A 17,922-nucleotide genomic window follows, 5' to 3' on the forward strand; every position below is an offset into this window, starting at 1 on the left:
GAATTCCGAGTTCCATAGCTTCCGTTATGACCAAAACAAGATTGATCGTCAGAACTGCCTTTGATCTGGACAGTTCTGACAGGTACTTTGGCACTCAATTTTCGTTCTGTTCTGAATGGATTCAGGTCTTGACCCAAACATCAAAGTATTAGCCTTATGTCTCAGATTTCAAATGCCTTTGGAATTTCCTTATTTCGATTTGTGAGCTGGGAGTTATGGTCCAGCCAACATACCCTGTTCGTCACTCTAAAGTGCGAATTTCTTGAACGATTTTCCATACTTTCGACCTATTTTTGTTCAGATCCGGACTTAGGTGTCTTTATGAAAATAGTATCCCTTCCTCTTAGCTTCGCAACGGTACCTCATGTAGCTTGATCCGACATTCCTAGGCTAACTTTTGATCAAAACGGTTTGAGAAGGCAGATTTGACCATTTCCGTTTGCCGTTCCGCGCGGGCGCGTGCACCCGTTTTGCCGTTTCCGCACTTGCATGTGCCGATTTTGCCGTTTTGCTTGTTTTAAGTATGTTAGTAGCCGTTTGTGATATATTGTGACACAATCTTCAATTTCAGACGTTGGTGAGCTAGGTGGAGCCGGTGGGGCCTACTAGCTACTCCTCGCGGCACGAATTTCATACTTTTGCTCTTTTGTTCGTTGTGTAAGTATTCAGGCCGCTCTTATGTATTAGTTGCTTATATATTTTTGATATGTATGAAGAAGGTAACCTAGGCGCAGGGTGTACTTTAAAAATCGCCAGCTCGACGCTAACCCTAATTTACGCAGCCATTTGTAATATGGCATATGTATGAATCCTTTGGAACTAAACCCCTTGAGCTCGGTGGCTTCGGGTGACTTTTGAATAATTTTGTGAAGTTTGTGAGTTTTTGGGGTTGATCTTCCGACCTGGAGATGGACTAGTTCGAGCCGGTCAGGGCTTGGTCGAAGCCAGTCCAACTTAGTCTGAGGTCACCAGTTTGTGATCCGGTTCCACCGAGAAATGTGGACGCAAGTTTGGTGACCCGAGCTTGTGGACCAAGCTCAATTTGTGATTTTCGTTCCAAACCCAGGAAGTTTGTGAGGTGACCTGGCCAGTGAGAAGGTGTAAGTGTTCGTGGGTGTACAAGTGAAGTTTCTACCGCGAACCTATTTATGATCGACGGATTGTTTTGTTTTGTGCCAGGAGATCACGCATGGCAAATGAACTTGGCCTTTGGAGCCACCCTGTATCCTTATTAAGGTGATGTTACTTTTCTTGCTTTTGCTTACTGCTTACTGTGCAATTGTTTTGTTACGTGGAGATTTACTGCTTTTGCCCCCTGTTTACTTACTAAGCACTCATTAGCTTACCCCTTTCCCTTTTGTTTTCCTTAGGCAGGGGCGACGCGGGGACTTTTTGACAACTACACCTAGTATCAGTTAGGTTTGGATTGTAGTCGGGACAGTTAGGATGTTTTGTTTTTTGGTTTGGTGGTGTATCAAGAACCCTCCAAAGGCTCCTCTGCTTGGTTGTTTAATTCCCTTAATTGTAAGTGTTTGACTCGATACTTTGAAGATGGGTAAATAGACGTCTTTTGGGGGTAGACTATCTTGTGAAATATATGCTTGTAGGCGTATTACATTTATCTGTTTTAAAATTTTGAGTCCCGCGGAGTTGGCAGGCGGCCCGCCGAACCCCTTTGGTTCGGCCTTAGGGAGTGGGGCCGTCAACAATATTATGCCTTTCTGGGTTCTAAATGAAACTTACTCTGCTTTTATTTCTTCTTCTTGATCCAAGTTGAACTGAAAAATTGTGAAAGTGCTATGTGAATCATAAGACGACTTTGCTTGAAATATTTCCGATAATCAAACATATTAGTCTATCTTATGGCATGGCAATAGATCTTGAATAGAAATTTGATAATGCTAAACTTTGACTAAGGAATCATAGAAGACTCAACCAAATGCAAAGAAAGTAGTTCGTGTAGAGTATTAAAATTACTTGAATGCCAAAATTAATTTACCCTGTTCTAACATTCTTGGTGAGCCTTGGTGCAGGTAGTATCTCGTGGCGACCCCACTTCCCCCTAAGGCGAACCAAAGGGTTGGCGGGCCGTCTGCCCAGCTCTCGCCAGGACTCACGCAAGCATTCTAACCCAAAACCTTTCGAAGAATAACCTAATCTATTACAAAACAATTCCTCCGAAGAAGACCGTCACTAAAACCACATTAACTTCAGAGATAGCAGCGATTTAAAATAGCCAAACGACGGCTCCTAAACATTTCACGCGTTGCGAACTGCGGAATAGAATCGTACCGTCCCAACTAAAAAAAATTCATACAACAAAATACAACAATCAAGCCAAGCATCCAAATTAAGTTTTACACATTTTCCAGCTTCAAGTGGCAATCCAAAATAAAAAGTACATTATCCAAATTTAACACACTACAGCCCACACAAATAGTCATAGTATACAAATACATCCCAAAACGAAACATGGATAAGTTTCAAAGCCTTCAATTTCCAGAACCTGTCAAGGAAAACAAATAAACGTGGGGTGAGCTAAAGCTCAGTGGTGCCCCAAAACATGCAATCAAATAAAACAAATATCACGTATCGATTTTAATTAAAGTAAACAAATAGGAAAACGTGTAACAGCACAAGGTAGGATACAGGGGCTCTCAGGAACCATTCTCCTTGCTTGATCAGAAATTACCGAAGTCGACCCTCCGTCAACTCTCACTACTTAAAGTCCATGTAGATACTCTTATTTTTCTTAGCTCCGGCCACCGAACATACCCCAGCTCCGGGCCCGCACGACAAAATAAATGAGAGCGGTAGTACTCGAGTATACCTGGGACTGGTCGATGGATTTCCCCAACGACGTTGCGTCCAGCAAGAGATTAGTATAGACTGGTCGAGGGATTCACCCAGCGACGTTGCGTCCAGCATGAGATTAGTATAGACATGAGATTAGTATAGACTGGTCGAGGGATTCACCCAGCGATGTTGCGTCCAGCATGAGGTTATTATAGACTAGTCGAGGGATTCACCCAGCGACGTTGCGTCCAGCATGTAGATAGTGCAAGCAGGATATTCACGAAAACATTTCAAGCAAGTCACCACTCGAACGGCTAATGTGGTAAAGTACACATAGCTCACTTCGATGGATCAAAACCATATTTCCAAATGTCACATATCAAGCCAAGAAAGCGCATTAATCAGGTAAGCATAGAACAAGCAGGGACACTCACCAAGAGTGAAGTTCAAAGGTCAAGCCGGGAATCGAATTCCGCGTCCTCGCAATATCCTAAAAACCAAAATTTGAAACTATAAGTTCTCTATTCAATTTTTAAGCTTATTCGTATAGAGGATTATCTAATATATTACTAGTTTACTTCCTCAAAGTAATTACAAAAATCTACTTAGGTTGAGACTTGACAAAAGTAGAGAAAATGTTTCTTATAGTTTTCCTTGAGATATTTTTCCTTATAGAAGGGTAACTAGTATTATTTTCTTGAAATAAGTCGATAATCCACTAAGGATTAAAACTGGTAAAAGTAATAAAATATTTCGTATAGTTTCTTTATATTACTTTTCTTTCTAAAGATGTAGCTAGAGCTGCTTTACTTGAATATGTTTGCTTACCGAACAAGTCTTCTACGCCTTTTGTTTAAAACTATTGAAATCTCGCGTTTTTAACGAGTTTCTCAAAACAACTAGTCAGGGGCAGCTTTTAAGGAATGAAAAGAAAAGTAAGCTAGTACCTAGGATTTTAAAACAAATGAAATCATTTTCTAAGAAAAGTACTAAAGCTAATTTAAGCTTAAGAAGGAATCGTCGAGTCGGCAAAGTTTAGAAAATCCTTACGCAAGAGTTTCTACTTAAAAGTACGATACTAAGTTTTATCGTTTAATGCCAAGCACAAGCTATGTTTAAGTAATTCCCCTGAAACATTCTCGAATTCACAGGGTCGAAATGAATTTCACAATTTCGATTCCACTTCGAAATCACATTGTAACTCAGGTTTGCCAACACATCAAAATCACATTTCAATAGCAAGTCACTAGGGCTTCGTCAATCATTAGCCCTAGGTTTCAATAGATTCATTTCTGATCAAGAATAAAATAAATGACCAAGGCTTCATCAATCATTAGCACTTGGTTTTGGCAAGCTCATATTACGTCTCAACTAAATCAAAATGAATGTAAGGCCTCCAAGCAATTACAGAAATTAACTTTCATCACCCTTTAATACTTGTATAAAATCATTCAAATGGCCAAGGGCTTCATCAATCATTAGCCCTTGACAACATCAATCGCTTCCAACCACAATTCAATCAAGAATTCAAACCACAAATACGCTAAATGTTCGTTCCAAAGTCAAGAATTCAGTTTCATAAAGAAACAGGACATTCAAGCAGGACAGTCTACTTTGAGGAGTCACGGACAGCGGTACACATGGAGGAAAAATATGAAATTTCTACAGAACAAAGGCCCATGATTCTAGTTTCAAATGCCACTGACGGCACCTTAAACGTATTTTCCTACACCAAGATATAAGCATTTTACTGAGACTGGTCAGTGAAATCCGAAAATCTGAAATCTCATTTTTCACTTGTGAAAAACTCCTTTTTCTCTTTTAACACCATAAGGTTTTTATTCAAACCATCCATACATTTCTTATAGAACCCCAAAACAACATATTCCAGGCATTTCCAACCATTATGTTTCAAAGGAAAATTTCACAACCAAGCTGAAATTCCAACTCAACCTTTGGCTACCACAAGAAAAATTTCCAGCATTTATATTCCAAAATTTTTGGTTCAATCTTTCAATGTATCGAATTTTTCATCGCATTCCAAGGGAAATAAGATAAAATCCAGAAACCAATCATAATTTCCAAAAAAACAAGCCTCTCGGCTATCAAGATTTTCCAGCACTTAGAGGTTTATAAGTCCAACTTTTCCTTGGCTAAAGCATGGTTTTAGATTCTCAAATTCATCATGTGAACCTTTGGCTAACTAATTAACATTTCTGGTTCAAAATCGAATTCGAATAACAGGTTCAAACATCCCAAAAATTCCAGAAATCTGTCCAGCAAGCTACGGATGAATCATGCCTGAAGAAACTTTCAGTTTTCATTTTATTTTCTTGGTTAAAACATGCTATTAAACTCTCAACTTCCTCATGCAATTACTTAGCTAAACAATGAACATTTCCAGTTTAGAAATCGAGTTCAAATAACAGCCATTAACATCAAAATTCCTAAAAATTATTCCAGCTTGGCTCGGATGAACTTGCATGAGGTAGGTTGCATTTTGATTTTATTTTTCTGGTTTAAACTAATTAATTAACTGCCTGCAGAGCCTAATTAACTTGTTATTAACCATCTAATTGTGATTATAAGCTCAAACAACAAAATTAAACCAAATCAAGCTGCATTAATCAAGTTAAGCTCTCGGCAGTTCCATCACTTGCGCATAACAGAAATTCTTCTTTTCTTAATTCCAAATCCGACTGCTTAAACTCACATGCATGTTCCTAGATGACTTAACCGTCTTGTTTTTAGTTGGTTAAACATTTAATTGAGCTCAGATTGTCGCAGGGAATCAGAAATGATGCTACATTTCCAAACCAGTTCCTCGGCAGAGCCATATAGCCAAAACAGAAATTTTCTAATGGCTTGATTTCAAGAACCGAATGCACAATCCAAACATGCAAGCTCTGATATAGCTTCCTCTACTAGTAATCAATTTAATTAGTCCAGAAAATTACCTCAGATATTAGCTAAGCTCACACACGAAAATTCCAGAATTTTCTTTCCTTCCTCTCGGCTTCAAGCGCAGGTCGGTTGGTCCTGGTTCCTGAGTTGCGGCTTGAGTGGGGTTGTGGTGAGGTTGAGTTCGGTTGGTTGGAGTTGGAAATGACCACAGCTAGGAGAGGAAAGGGTGCGATGGTCTCCTGGTATCTTCCCTCAGCTTACGGTCAGAACAGAAAGAAAGAAATGGCAGCTTGCGTTCCCTCCTCCCTTGCTCTCGGATGCAGCTCACAAGGTAACTCTCTCTCCTTTACTCTCGGTCCAAGGCAGAGGAAGAGCTGAGATGCGGTTGTGGAGAGGAAGTGTAGTGGCTGCGGTGGAATCGTGCAGAGGAAATGGAATGGTGAAAAGTGGCGGTATCTCGGTATTAAGAAGGAAGAGGAAATGGTTTGCGAGGAGTTGTGATATGAATTGGAAAGAATGGTATAAGGTGCCGCTGTTTTTGGAGCAGAGATTGCGTGCTTGATTAGATTCAGTTTTGTTTTTTGATAACTGGGTAGTGGACTGTAGCTATAGTAGTATGATGAGGGATGATTGCCCATGTGTACAAGTTTGAACCCAGTAATCAAATAAAATCCTCAAAAAAAAATCAGTTTGGCCGTTAGATAGCATCAGATTGGAAAGCGCTCTCATTTCTTGGGGAAAATGACTCAGAGGAAACGAACTAGTATTTTATTGTGTGCAAAGAAATGAAGCGATTGGACTGGAAAATTGAACTAATATGTCTTTGCATAATTAACAGAGGAAAAAGAAACTAAAAGAGAAAAAACGAATAGGCAAACAAGATCTTGCTTAGAGAGACTCCAACAAATTGATAATTGTTTTTTATGACAGTGATTAGTTATTTTATCCAACAAAGATCAGATAACCACCAAACAACAGTTTTTTTAAGGAGCATATACATAACCACATCTTTCATTCACACCTACAACACAGTAGACATTATCTTCGCTTAAATTCGCATGGTATCGATATATGATTTCCCATCTAATTCACGAGAAAATAGTCTTTTCAAATAGTCCACCATGAGGACTCTGCTAAACTTTGCTGGATTTTCAGGAGTGATGAGACTTGGTGCTGGACCTAGATCACCATCCAATTTTGGGAAAGTAAACGTAGCAATAGAAAGTCTTTCCTTTTGTGAGTTTACAATTGCTCGATGCTCCACACTCTTGTAAGCTCCATTGGTTATAATCTGCCAAGTTGACGACACAAAATAATCAAGAATTGCTTTCATACCAAAGCAAAAGGTTTGTAAGTCTAACTATTATTGTAAATAAGCTAGACAGATTACCTGTTGTTCAATAGTTTAGTATCCATACTTCGTATAAGACATAATGCACTTGTTTGTAACTTTCAAAAGATTTTCATGTAGGAATTTTTTGTTTTGAGGAAAAAGGGATAATTGTAAACTAATTTCCGAATGACAATAGCGAATGGATAGTTACTTAACTGGCATCAATAGTTCAAGTCAATTACAAGTACTAATTCTACACACAAAGGCTTTTTTTTTTTCTACACACAAAGGCTACAATCTTTAGAAACATAACAATTATTTTGCGTTTGCTAAAAGTTGTCCCTTCCCACTCTCATGCCTTATACAAAGCAATAGTCTTAGTATACCAATCTCTCTCTTTGCGTACTCAATACTCATGCGAACATGTGTATGTGCATGTGTACGGGCCAGCAGGCATAAAAGGGTAAAAGAGAGAGGCTAGTGTGTTTATAAATAAACTAGGAAACCATGCTGTGCAAGGCACAGCTTGGGCCCACCTGAAATGTTGTTTAAAATATATATAGAAAAATAGCAGCAATATAAGAATTAAATATATGGCAAATATAGTTTCAACATGATAGCGCTTTTGTTTAGCATTGTTAATTCGAAACATTAGCCCAAAAATAAGATAGTCCTAAGTTAAAAATTAACTAAAAAAATAAAGCATGAATTTTTTTTTTTGTAAAATTAATTCTAACAAATACATATACCTTCACATGTCCTATTTGAAACTATATATAGCAATGAAAACTGTGTCGATATTTCGGTTAGAAAAAAATAACTCATTCACTCGCAACTTAGAGTCTAAAAAGTATCATTTAACATATAATGTCCCCAACTGAAAAGTATAAATGGGAATACATTGACCTCATTTAGAAAGAAAATTAACAATATGAGTTATGTTAGCAAATTCGTCTCGTTTAGAAAAAGAAAAATGAAAGAGAAAGGTTTAAAGCATGGGAACAGTTAGAGAGATAAAGGGTGGAAAGGAATGAAGGACGAAACAGTGGTACATTAAGATTTGTGTAGGTTTTTTTCATCGTAAAAATGGAAAGAGAAAATAAGGAAAAAATTTTTTTTAAAAAAAATTAAATCACCTTCCTCAAAAAGAGTATGCCACTTGTCAAAAAGAAGAGGAGCCATGTGGCAACCATTGGGACTGCTACAGTAACTTCCCTTCTCTTTTTATTATACTTGAGGGATGTGTGTGTATGTGTGAATGCGCATGCGAGCAAGCATAAAAGGGTAAAATTCAATATTTTGCTCCAAAGTCCACACAAGACCAAATAATACATTTTCTCCTCACTAATTCAATTGGATCAATAACTATAGGAAACCCTCAATTGTTTTGAACGCCATGTAATCCCACAAATAGATGCCATCATGTGGATGTCAACACATGAAAAACTATGTTTTTAGACTCGGACTGAGTATCAACTCGGTCGAATTCAAGAGTCAGGGGTTAATGGGTTCGATGGGGGTTAAATCTGATAACATCATAAATAAAAATTATTTAAAAATTTAAATATTGTATGTAAAATACTTAAGCACATGTTAATATTAATAAATGTATATTCATATATATTTGATGTTTCAAATATATTTAACAGGAAAATACAAAGAAATTAGAATGATCAAGTAGTAATTTATATTATTTAATGAACATTAACAAGTTTAGAATTAAAATTATGGACTTAATTGAAAAATAACACCAAACTTTAGGACAATATTTATAAAGTATGAAATATTTGAGGTATATTAATAATTTTTAACAACCTAGGGGTCAAAACATAATACTAAAAATGCTTTAACTTTTTCAAAAAAAAAAAAAAAAAACTTTGACACCAATAGATTCTTCCAGTTTTCTGGTCAAACTCAGTCAAATCCGATTTTTGACTTGATTTGACCGAATTTCTATCTATTCGATTTTTTTGGATAACTCAGACTAGACACTTGGCCGATTTTCGGTTCGATCGATCGAACCAACAGGTCCGGTCCAAGTTTAAAGACATAGATGAAAAACACACGAAGAGATAATGCTCTTAGAAGTGATACTTTAAAGGTCTAGCTCATTTGGTCCATGGACTGGATGAGGTTGGACGAGTGTATTCGGAATATATCATAATAGGGCTTCGTTGCATTTTGGGCTATATTAAACTAAGATTGGGAACTGAGATTGTCTTTTCATATTGCCAGTCCAAGTTTAAAGATATAGATGAAAAACACACGAAGAGATAATGGTCTTAGAAGTGATACTTCAAAGGTCTAGCTCATTTGGTCCATGGACTGGATGAGGTTGGACAAGTGTATTAGAAATATATCATAATAGGGCTTCGTTGCATTTTGGGCTAAATTAAACTAAGATTGGGAACTGAAATTGTCTTTTCGTATTGCCACATAGATGGAATATTCAAGTTGAATGTCATTACCCTCAAAAAAAAAAGAAAAGTTGAATGAATCATTGGACATCATTTTAGTGATTTTAATAATGGCTTAAGTCAAAAGACATGTAGTATGCTGACTTGGCAAGAGTTTTTTTTTTAATCTCTTCTATTTTTTTTGTTTGTGAGTGGAAACCCTCGCTATCACAAATTGTTACATAGACCCTGCCACTTAGACAGACCTTAGGCAGGTATCCCTCCCAAGTGCAATGGAGGTGGCTAGGCTTGTCAACGGGTCGGGGTTCTGATCGAAACTGAAAATTCTGAACCCAACCCGTTTTTATGTAGTAAATCCAAACCCGACCTGTATACCCAACGGGTCTTGATCTTAGAGTTTTGGAATAAGGTTCGACGGGCTGTGGGTCGAATCTAGGTCTATTCGGAAAAAAAAAATCCAAATTTAAACATTTCAAAATTAAATCCAAAACCAATCATAAATCCATCTCCAAAATTAAACAAATCAAATTACAAAACTAAATCACAAATAACACAATAGTCAATACAAAACTAACCACAAATCAATCTACAAAATCATTACTAAATTATTAATTTGGTAAAAGAATGTATTTAGAAATATTTATATTTTATAATTATTAATATATTGTTTGGGTCTGGGTCGGAATCCTATATTCCGTATCCAACCTATTTTTTGTTAGAGTAAACAGATCCGGGTATCAGAATTATTTCTCAACCCATATTCGGAAAAAATTATCGGGTCTGAGCCGAGTTCGGATCCAAACCCGACCCATTGACACCCCTAGAGGTGGCCAACCTAGGCCATGGGCCTTTTCTATCACCCATTGGCCCCATTTAGATAAGTAGGGGAAGACTTTTTTTTTTTTTTTTGATAATAGGGCACAAATAAGAAAACAAAAGCAATTTTAACACATATAAAAGTATGTGGGAAGAGAAGGAGAATAAATATACAAACAAACATTTAACTATTTATTAACTCAAAACTCAATCATAGCAATATCAAATTGTAACTTTTCGCTTACAACAACTTACAAATCTAAACTATGAGACTTTCCCTCAAAATTACTCTCAAAACTCGATTCAATTTTTCAAGTAATAATTGACGGGTATTTTACATATGTGCAAGCTAAAAAATACCGAATTACACCCGTTCACTGCAATTATACAGATCAACTAGTAGTTTAGGGTATATATCGGGTCGATCCCACAGGGAAGAGTGAACAATTACCGGTATTACTAAAGCTTCTCTATTATTTAGACTATCAATGAATTATAACAAATTTAATCTACTGAAATTATACAAAATAACAAATAAAAGCTCCTTAGGTTGTGGTATCCCCAACTACTCATGCAAGTGCTATATTTGGATCATTAATTACTACATCTAGTGCTAATTATGGTGTAATTTCCTTATGCATTTGATTCCTACTTTCGTAGTGAATCAATTATACTTATAAACTAATCCATACCTATTCTCATGGTTATGAAATTAGTTACAAGTTCATTTCTTCAATGAAATTACATGAATGAATCACTAAAAACCACATAGGTGCACCTCTACTCTCGTGAGTGTACTCCCTATGTTTAGCACTTCTTGAACTAATGTTAAATCTCAATTTTCATTGCAGAAATAACACCTTAGATAATCACAATTAATGGTACCAGATTAATCATGATTTAAAGAGCTAAAGTGCTAAATAACTTGCTCTAATCATAGCAGTTAAATAGCCAAATGATAAACACTAACAATCATAGAAAGTTCAACCAAACCCAAGGCATAAACTTTAGAAACACATAATAGACATAAATTCCAGAACTTGCATATTAACTAAATTTGGAATCAAGTACAAAAGATAAAGAGTTGGAAAGGAATGTAACCCATGTCACTTGAGCTCATCACCTTGCCTTCTTCATCTCCATCTTAATCCTAGTCTAGCAATATACAAGAATGGATGAACTACACTAGCTAAACTATCCTACACAAAGGAAATGGAAGAACTACATTTCTGCACTCTTCAAGCTTCTCCCGTATGATTTTCTATGTCCTGGTTGCTCCCTATATAAAATTGCTCCAAAAGCTCCTTTTCCATTGGTCCAAATTTGCTGCATTTGATTTCCAAATCTGAAATTGTTAAGATAGTCAATAGCCATTGTTTTTTGACTTGAAAATATGCCAACTTTCTTGCCCTTTTGTCTTCTAAAGCATGTGCACCGAATTCTCTTGCAACTTATAGCTGGAAAGTAGTCAGAGCACAAGAGAATTGACTAAGCAAAATTGCAGAATTGCGGCCAGAAAACGCGCCTACACAAAACGCGGTTACAAGTCACGTTTTGTGTACTCGCGTATTCACTTTGTCCTTACTTCAACTGCAATTTTCTCTATCATAAAGGCTGAACTGGCTTTTGTGAAAAACATCAAAGTTGTAGCCCTTTGAGTTAGCTTTCCAATGCTCTAAAAATCATCCAGATCGGAGCTTTTTAGCCTGAGATATGACCAAAATACTAAAGACTGGTCAGAACTCTGTTTTCCACTTTGGACAGCTGAGTTGAATTTCGGTATTTCAACTTTTGGACTATGAAAACGGCTGAATTGGACTTTGATGTCTTCATACCAAATGTAGATATATCTCTTAGCTTCAAAATGGTACTAAGATCACCTTGATCCGATCAGTGTAGCTCCATATATAGTCAAAATACCAAAACGTGTCAGAGTTGTCAAAACCTGACTTTTCTTGATTCAAATTGCATTTTTCCTTTTTACACTTCATATTTTATTTTCACCACTTTAATCCATCTTCAATCATCCAAATATCTTCTCAATGCACTTCATTTGATGATTGAATCATTAAACCTACAAAATATGAAGTTTTTCCCATAAAAATCCATAAAATGCAATGTTTAGCCATTTTAACATAAAATGTAGTTTTTTACCAAAACCTTAGTTATTTTAGTTATTAAACTAAATAATCAAACCAAAATTAACTAATAAAACACACTAAAAATACGTAAAATATACTCTTATCAAATACCCCCACACTTGAACCATTGCTTGTCCTCAAGCAATAAGAAATACAAACCGACAATGATCCAAAATTTGAAAATAAGCATATGTAGCATTTCAACTTCATTTCCTCAAAACAGAGTAAATAACCATTATGCAATTATTCAATTAAGTTCAAGTACTCATAATATCAAGTAAAGGAGAGCCAATTATACCATCATTATAACAAATTCAAATCGATTTTTCATCCTTACCTGATTTCACAAGCAAGCAACTCATATGGTCAATAATAATGCTTCCTAAACTCATGATCATCTTTTAATTCTGTTTAAAAAGATATTTATTAATATTACATATCTAAATATTACTTAAGACGTGAGAATGCCTTTTGACGCGAGAATCGACATTTTTAGATGAAGATCACCGGTTACTCAACACTTCACATACTCAAGTTGCTTTGCATACTCTTAATTCAAGTACCGTTTTACGCGAAAGTCGACATTTGTAGATGAAGACTCCCGGTTACTAAGTACAAGAATCATTGGAGTAGAATAGATCTTTTTTTTCTTCTTTTTTTTCATTTATTTATTTATTTTTTTTTTAAGTAAAGATAATAACATTCCCTCGAAAGCATAATCATGAGAAGAGTATTGCAATTATTGACCATATTTATCACTTAACTTATAAAATCCAATAAAGAGAAGAAATTTCATCAAATATGCAAAAAAATATATGCATAATTTTCTCCACTTTAAAAGATATACTTTCCTACAAATGCAAAAATTATAATCACATAATAGTCATTTCCAAATTAAATGAGAAAAGAAGTGCTTAAACCACATATATTTATCTCAAATGTAGAAGGAATTTGAACTACTAATGGTATGGAACTTTGTTACCCCTTTGGATGAAATTTAAAATTTAAAATTTTTGGGGCAAATTTGCAATTTTGGACAAGATTTTGGAAAAATTTTGAATTTTAACACAAGTCCAATATTTGCAACTAATAAGTCAATCACATACAATATATATAATCTCAATTCTCCCCCCACACTTAACATACACATTGTCCTCAATGTGTAAAAAGGAAAATCAAGATAAAGAAAGTAATACTCCCCTATGATGTGATTGAATATGAAGCTTCAAGGTACGTTGTTCGCTTGTCATCATCGCTTCATGAGTTCCATTTGATAACCATTAGTGATATAAACCTACAAATGGAAAATGAGAAACAAAAGTGATAACAAAGGCTCAAGACATCAAAACGGCGATCCGTAACTTCAAGCCCTTGTTTTGGTGATGTACCTATAAAAAAATACACAATAAGAAACTCAAGGTACAAGAAAATATATGAGGAAAAGAAGAAAAAAGAGAATCAAGGAATGTGCATTTTTTTTTTTTGCTCCGAAAACGCGACTCATCAAAACGCGCCATCAAGCCGCGTTTTGTGAAGTCGCGTTTCTTCACATATCTTGCAGGATCTAAAACGCGACTGTGTTATAAAACGCGACTTGGAGTCGCGTATTTAAAGTCGCGTTTTCAATTTTTGATCAGGCTGTAAAACGCGACTTGGTAGAAAACGCGACTTCCTGTCGCGTTTTGAAGGCGCGTTTTCTTCAGTATAGGCGCAGAATTGAAAACGCGATTATGGAAAACGCGATTCTAAGGCGCGTTTTCAGCCAAAATGCGTTTTCTTCTGCGAAATTTTTGCAGAAAGCCAACTTTGAAAAATTACAAATGATACCCCAATCACTCAAAATGCATCATAGATCATTTGTTTGTTAAAATACTCAATACATGCACATGTAAAATGATCAAAATATGCATTTTAACCCCTTCTAACAAATCAAAAACAACAATTACTCAAATTGAGGGGTTGAGTTCCTTGATCAAATTTCGCCTTTTTCACCTCATTTGGTCACTTTTGCTTCCATTTCCAATACCTACAAATGAAAAATAACAAAATAACTCAAACACATATTTTAAACATAAAATCACACGAAAATAACATAAATAACCAAAACATTGGGTTGCCTCCCAATAAGCGCTTTTTTAAAGTCAATAGCTTGACTATTTCACCTCATTTTTCAAGGAGGTTTTGTTAACGAATAATCCACCATTTTATGCCTTGGTGGATCATTGTAAGGTGACTTAATAGAAAAAGCCACATGATCTAATGATATGAGAGATGGAAGTGACTTACATATTCCAAGTGTTTCATAGATATTACCTTGAATATGCACCACTTGAGAACTTACCAACAGGGATGCCATGAGAGTATCTTGGGCAGCAATACCCTTAGAACCTATACTTTCAATGCACTCCTCAAGAGGGGTGAAAAATGAGTCATTAAAACTCACCTCTTGAGGCTCAAAGTTAGTTCCAAAGATATTATCATGTGAAATGGATATTTGCTCATTGAAACACAATTGAGATTCATCATTTTCATCAAAATGTAACCCATTTTCACATTCAACATTCCCACCATTCATGCTAGGATCATTTTGCAAATTATTAGAAGAAATAACTTCACACAATACATGTAATTGATCTTGTATTCTACCAAAGTGAGAAGCCAATTCATCTATCATTTCCTCAATCCTATCAAAACGGTCGAAAGTCACATTAGCTAATTTTTCTATAGCTAACTCCCAAGATGGCTTAGAATCATTAGCTACCATTTCAATTGCCAACTCCCAAGATGGTTTTGATTCATATTGGACACATTCAGGTTGGTAATTATAAAAATATGAAGAATCACTATAAGTACCATGATTATTATTATTATTATTATTTTTTGTTTTAGTTTGTGTCTTGGAATCTATCCTTCTTAACTGATCTTACTTTTGAGATTGTTTAAAAGTAATTTTAGATAATGAGGAGGGTAGGTGAATTGGGAGGACAAAGCTTGAGAAATGAAAGATTGGCAATGGATGGTTACCAAGTGCGAAACTCCTTCAACAGAGGTAACCAAGAAATTACTGAAGGTATGTCTTTTGAAGATGGTGGCTTGACCAAACCTTATGAGGTCATCCCTTAGGTAAACAACCTTATGAGGTCATCGCTTAGGTAAATAACCTTATGAGGTCATCGCTTAGGTAATTAAAGCAAGACTATGGACCATTAAGCCCTTATTACAAACGACTTAACTAAAATAGCAAATGTGACTAGATGGGCAGACGACTTGAGCTTATAAAGCGTGCCCACACCTTATAATGACTTTGCTATGGTGAATCGATTAAATGGCAGAAGACGTATCCTTATAAAGCGTGTCTGTGCCTTATAATGTCTTTGCTGTGGTGAAGCTGAATGAACTGCTCGATCTCGTGTAACCAGTCCTAGTGGGACTTGAACCTTATCTGATGGCATAGCTTGACTCGTATCATTCCCCTTCTCTTGAAAGCAATTTGCCCACAAATTGAAGCATGAATGATGATAAGAAGAGTTACATGCCGTCGAGTCAATTTTGTTATGATTACCACAATTTTCATCCAATGCATAAACCACTTGCTAAGCTGGAAAGTAAACATTGTTGAACCTTGAATCTCACGAACCAGTTTCAATGTATGCCCAACTTGATCGCTTGTGATCATGAGGTAAGGATCCTCAAAGTGATGCGATGTAGATCCTATGAAATCATAATCCGGCTCGAACACACTTGCAAGGTACCAAGGCGGATTTGGTGATGTTGGAGCTTCATGTGGACTAAGAGCAAGACGAAAATCATAATGGTCATTGAGGTACGTGTTCTTTAAACGAACCCTTGGTACACAACGATCCCTAAGATGTGGAGTGTTCCCTTCAAGACGAGCTCGAATCAACTCCCCTTTGGTGTGGACTGATTTGAGTTGACATTGTTCCATGAACGGATACCAACGGGGTTTAACTCTTGGAGTGCCAACTCCATGGAGGCTTGCAAAGTCTACAATTGATTTTGGAATGGAACACACCAAGATCAACTCAACTTGCCTTTGCTTGATCTGTATAAAAGTAGAAACACTAAACAAAGCGAAGGTAAGTTCGTTAGGAAAATAATAGGCCTTTACCGGGTTGCTCAAGATCAGCCCACTTTCTCTCTTTTCTTCCTTTTTACCACCCATCTCATTAGATTTTTCTATCTCTTTTTCTAGTTCAACAGCTGACCCTTTCATCTCATTACTTTCAACTCCCTCGGGTTTTACCTCTTCAGGCACAATTCCCTCATCTAGCTTTTTCTCCATTCTATAACGCTCAAGCTCACTTTTCATGCATGCTAGATCAATACAAAGTTGGTCATAAGTAAGTGATACAAGTGCAAGACGACGACTATTAAATAAGAAGGAATACTTATTAGTATGTCCGTCATATTTAATTTCTCGCCTCGACATCCATGCTTTGCCCAACAACACATGTGTCACTTGAATTGGGACTACATCACACAACACCTCATCCACATATTTGCCAATTTGAATAGGTACAAGCGTGTGTTTAGTAACCCAAACATCACCATGAGCACTCGACAACTTATACGGTTGAAGATGATCAATGGTTGGAAGATTTAATTTGTGAACCATGATAGCGCTTGCAAGATTGACTTCACAACTCCTATCAATGGCCAAGCTGCATGTTTTATCTTTGACACCACAACGAGTATAAAACCAACAATGCAACTGAGATTTGACGATGTCCAACTGCTCATTTACACCACGTAATGCCACTTCTTCGACTCCCTTAGGATCAGGAAGAAGATGTTGTAAGCTAGCTTTTAAATGCCTCGTATTCGCCATGATGTATTGAGGAAACCTGCAAAAATTTAGTGAAACAAAAGATATTTTTCCTTACCACACAAGCTCACATGTTTACACTCGTCACTCGTGTATCACTCAAGTGTTTAAAACACTCTAATGTTCTCAAGGTTCTGCTTGCTTCCTTGAAGAAAGTAGAAAATTTCCCTGAAAAGTTCAACTAGCTTCGCACAAGAATCTACTCAAATGTGGCTCGTTATAAGCTGGAAATTTGAGGAGGTATAAGACAAAAATGACTCAAAAGAACTGGAAAAAATAATCTGCTGGAATTTGTTGGAAAAAAATGCGCAGATGCACGACAAAAGGACTACTAGTTATGCAACACAAAAACTAGCTATACAAGAGCTGGAAATTTGGACACTACTCTGGCTGGAAATTACTGGAAAAAATAATCAGAACAACTGATTCAAGAAAGCTATAAAGATTTGACTCAATAACAACTGCCTAAAGAGTGCACCAACACTTGCTCTTGTTGCAGCAATTTAGGAAATAATGGATAGTGGAAATTTTTGGATTATTCCGGAACTAATCCCCTTTTCCTATCCCAAAAAGGATTTAACAGGCTGTAAAAACGAAATTGAAGTAAATCTGGACAGCCTTATTCAAGTTGGACTAAACTAATCAAATCCAACTTGGAATTGGAGTAGG

The sequence above is a fragment of the Coffea eugenioides genome, chromosome 6 (assembly GCF_003713205.1).
Source record: "Coffea eugenioides isolate CCC68of chromosome 6, Ceug_1.0, whole genome shotgun sequence".
NCBI classification, from domain to species: Eukaryota; Viridiplantae; Streptophyta; class Magnoliopsida; order Gentianales; family Rubiaceae; genus Coffea; species Coffea eugenioides.